The sequence below is a fragment of the Eriocheir sinensis genome, chromosome 66 (genome assembly GCF_024679095.1).
Source record: "Eriocheir sinensis breed Jianghai 21 chromosome 66, ASM2467909v1, whole genome shotgun sequence".
In the NCBI taxonomy this organism is placed as follows: Eukaryota; Metazoa; Arthropoda; class Malacostraca; order Decapoda; family Varunidae; genus Eriocheir; species Eriocheir sinensis.
In genome coordinates this window covers 2,440,726-2,445,713 of record NC_066574.1, presented here as the reverse complement: position 1 = coordinate 2,445,713, position 4,988 = coordinate 2,440,726, and positions in this window count along the sequence as shown.

Sequence of the window (4,988 nt, the reverse complement as noted above, 5' to 3'; positions counted from 1 at the left end):
TTATACAGCCCAACAAAGAGACTTGTCACTTTGGGTCTTTCAAAAACAGCCTAACAAAGAGACTGGTCACTTTGGGTCTTTCTAATACAGCCCAACAAAGAGACTGGTCACTTTGGGTCTTTCAAAAACAGCCCAACAAAGAGACTGGTCACTTTGGGTCTTTCTAATACAGCCCAACAAAGAGACTGGTCACTTTGGGTCTTTCTAATACAGCCCAACAAAGAGACTGGTCACTTTGGGTCTTTCTAATACAGCCCAACAAAGAGACTGGTCACTTTTAGGTCTTTCTAATACAGCCCAAAGAGACTGGTCACTTTTGATATGTTACAAATTACCGGGCATGGTTACTGAATGAATGCTTTGTAGTTATTGCAAGGAGGTTTATCAGAGTCATTTTTCTTTCTTTTAACTTGCATTTCATATTGAGGCCAATAAAAGATAATGACTGAAACATTAGAGGTAAGGATTAATACAACCCTATAACTTTGTTGAGAGATACATACATTTTAGATTTTTAGTTTAATTTAGTTAGCATATATTGTGTCATTTTAATTGCATACCAAAGAATGATGGTCTTCTTTTAAATTCTCAGGAAAGTTAGTTTACAGAATTACGTATATAATATTTAGCTGAATAAATTACATATCTCCTACTTTAAATATAGACTGATCACACACACACACACTGTCACACAAGCACTCAAGCATAATCTATGAACATGCACGTCTTCATATACTTATGTCTGTTAAGATTATCGAATGTTTTATCCAAAGGTGTCATGACCCCATCAACATACATTTTCTTTGGAAGGGCGTTTGTTCATGTAGAGTAGTCAGGCATGTCGGGTTTCGTTGCCCATTGCAATATCTCTGACCATCAAAGGCTGTGATGTACAAGCATTGGACTGTAGCTGTTACAAGTGTTTCCGAGAGATGCTTCTTGCTTCCAGCGCTCTGCTCAGGATAGGCTCTCAACACCATGCAGGGTAATCAAGCTAAAGGTAGTCTCAATGCCAGGCCTATATAGTTGCTGATAAGTATATCTAACATAATATCAGTTTAATATTCATAAGTACTGTCATGCTTCAGTTTACGAGCTTAATTCATTCCGGAACTTCACTCGCAAACCAAAAACCTCGTAAACCAAAACTGTAAGTAAGTGTATTGCTGAAAACACGAAGACTGCACACTAGAGCACAAACGTAAGCAGACACAAGCGTGCAGGTGCTACATCTGCGAGTGTACAACGCGGACTGTGACCCCATTTCCATTGTCTTATGCTCTGATCACTCTCGTCTTGTGGCGAACAAAGGGAACCTACGCTCGTGTCTTTGGCTTGTACAACCAGGATGCTCGTACACCAAGTCACCGCTCGTAAGCCAGAGCATTTTTAGTTCATTATTTTTGCTCGTTAATCAAAACACTCGTAAGGCACCCGTAAGCCAGGGCATTTTTAGTTAATCATTTTTGCTCGTTAATCAAAACACTCGTAAGGCACTCGTAAGCCAGGGCATTTTTAGTTAATCATTTTTGCTCGTTAATCAAAACACTCGTAAGGCACTCGTAAGCCAGGGCATTTTTAGTTAATCATTTTTGCTCGTTAATCAAAACACTCGTAAGGCACCCGTAAGCCAGGGCATTTTTAGTTAATCATTTTTGCTCGTTAATCAAAACTCTCGTAAGGCACTCATAAACCAAGGTATTACTGTATTTATCGATTATGCATATTTGTGTTGCTTTGAAATAAGGTGTTACAGACAGTAAAAAGTCAGATATTCATATGAGTTACTGTACAGAGCTATCAGACTATAACAATCAATCCTGTTGCTTATAATAGTATTCTCTGTTGATTGTCAGGATAAGAAGAAGAAGAAAGCACATGCAAAAAAAGACATAGGGCTAATAGCTATACTTGATTATCAGAGCCACATACTGTATTGCACAAAGAGACAATGATTAACTATGAGGAAAACCAGTAGGCCTATCCATGAGATGTATATAGACCTACCATTAGAGTACTTGTATAGGGATCAAACTATATGGTACGATGAAATAATTTAATGTATGGATGAATGGGGTATGAATGAATGTTACCTACTTTTCCACCAAAACTATATATATATCATTCTGTTGTGCATTCTCCCGTAGAGCTGAGAATAGATATGTCTTTGTCGAGGTTTGAAACACATCTATAGACCAGAAAATGGATATATATATTAATCAGTTATGCTGTTAAGGGCACTCTGCTGATTCTGTGTTACTGTATACTTAATAAAGGGTAAAATATAAACTAGTACATTTATTTTATAGCATCATGGATTAGTTGAATGTTAATCTATCTATCTATCTATCTATCTAGAGAGAGAGAGAGAGAGAGAGAGAGAGAGAGAGAATCATTGTTTAAAAAAAAGGAAAGGCAAAGATAGTTCAAGGGGAGAAAGATAAAGAGGACAAGATAAGCAAGAAAAGGATAATTCAAGATATGTAAGGAAGAGAGGAAGAAAATTAAGGTGAGCAAGATTAAGATAGTTCAAGATAGAAAGAAAGGAAGACAAAATGAGCAAGATAAAGATAGTTCAAGATAGAAAGAAAGGAAGACAAAATGAGCAAGATTAAGATAGTTCAAGATAGAAAGAAAGACAAAATGAGCAAGATTAAGATAGTTCAAGATAGAAAGAAAGGAAGACAAAATGAGCAAGATTAAGATAGTTCAAGATAGAAAGAAAGGAAGACAAATTGAGCAGGATAAAGATAGTTCAAGATAGAAAGAAAGGACGACAAATTGAGCAAGATAAAGATAGTTCAAGATAGAAAGAAAAGAAGACAAAATGAGCAAGATAAAGATAGTTCAAGATAGAAAGAAAGGAAGACAAAATGAGCAGGATAAAGATAGTTCAAGATAGAAAGAAAGGAAGACAAAATGAGCAAGACATAGATACTTGAAGAGAAGGAAGAAATGAAAACAAGGAGATCAAGAAAAAGATAGTTCAAGATAGTTGAGGAAGAGCGGAAGACGAAGTAAACAAGATAAAGACAGCTCGATCAGGATAGGAGGGGAAGAGATTTCAAGAGAAGAAAGACATTAAAGAGCAAGATAAAGATATAGTTCAAGATAGAAAGAGGAAGACAAATTGAGCAAGATAAAAATAGTTCAAGGTAGGAAAGGAAGAGAGGAAGACAAGATATGAGCAAGATTAATTAGAATAGTTCAAGATCCGCTTTCCTTTCTTTTCTCATTTCTTTCTTATTTTTTCATACTTTTTTCCTTAATTCTTAAATTTCTTCCTTCATTCCTTCTTCATATTCGATCTCCTCCTTTTTCCCTCTGTTTCTCCCTCTCTATCTTTCTTTTGCTTCTCTTAGTTAACCTTCATCTTTTTATCTTTCGATCTTTTTTTTTTCTCTCTTTTTTTTGGTATTTCATTGGGGATATACCCCAAGGGAGGAAGGCGGAGCATGCCGCGCAACCCCCAGACGGCTGGTAGAGAGATGCCCAGTTCTTTCAAGGAGGAGGCCAACAGACTCGTTCATCAGGCACAGTCGCCGCACTACATGTGTTGCAGAACTGGTCAGCTGGTTCATAAATAAAGATGTCCTCCCAGCCCTTCCTACAGAGCACCCCACTTTTGGCCATCCTTACTGATCCAATGATTGGCTGCCCCTTAGTGGGTGTCATTCTGGATCCGCCCTGAGATCGCCCCTGCCCGCGTGACCCTCGGCGTGACCTCCCTGCTGACCATGTCCACGCAGCACGCCCGCTCCCAGGCCGCCCTGCAGCCCGTGGCCTTCATCAATTAAGGCCATAGACGTACGTGCTCATGTCGGCCTGCACCGTGTGATGTGTTTCTTAGTATTAAATTATTAATGAATATCAGTAACAGGTTGGGTGTTGGTAGCAGCAGTGGGTGTGAGAGTAAATCAAAGTTGATTGATTGATAGTCTATTGTTGCAAGTAAAACAACAAAGGAGAAGGGAGGAGCATGCCATCGTTAAAAAAATATAGAGAAAAAAGAAAATATCAATTCTTTCTCCCACTCCTTTTTATAATAGCTCCTTAAATTCCCTCATTTTAGACATACAGTACTAAGTCTTCCATCACTTGCCCAACCTGTCCGTCAGTCTGCCGGTCACTTAATTATGTCACTTTTTAATAATTGCAATACAGAATTAAGAAGTTGAACACACCTATATGTACATCACCTATCAAGGGGAGACATAATAGTTGTTTCCAAAGGTTAAAAAGGAGATTAATCGAGTTCTCATGAGTGTTTCCTAAGGTTCACGGTGCAGAAGAAGGGTCAGACTACTATCAGGGTCATAAATCTACCCCTGGAAATGCCCATAATGCCTACGAAAGCCTTGTCAAAATATATATGTGTGCACCGTAGGATAGGCTGGGCACCGATTTCAGACCTTAAATTAACAAGCTTAATTTATAGTTATCGTTGAAATTGTTCATTAATACTCGTATCCATTTAATATCTTCTTTAATATACTCCCTCTTCTTCCTTTTCTTTTGCCATCTTTCACCTTCTCATTCTCTCATTGCCTTTATTTGTTTTATCGTTTACTTGGTTTGCTAAATAATCGACTATTACTGCTACTTTCCATTTCTCATTATTGCCCTATTACTCATTTACTATCTTCTTTTTTGTGTGATTCTCCCTCTTCTTCCATTCCTTCTGCCACCTTTTATCTTTTCATTGTCTCACTACACCTTCTTCTTCCCATATTTTCCGTGGTGTGCTAAATAGCGACTTTACTATTGCTACTTTACGCCCAGTGGTGCCATTCCGGCGGATTTTTCGCTGAATATAATGAACAAAACTCAAAATATGACGAGTTTTGGAGTTAAATATTCTAAATTGTGTGATTGGAAGCTAGGTTAAACTCATACAAGATGAAGCTATATGTATAGTGTTTATCACATATAATGCCTCTGTGTTAATTGTTCGAGGAAAGTATAATTATTAAGCTAGTATATATGAT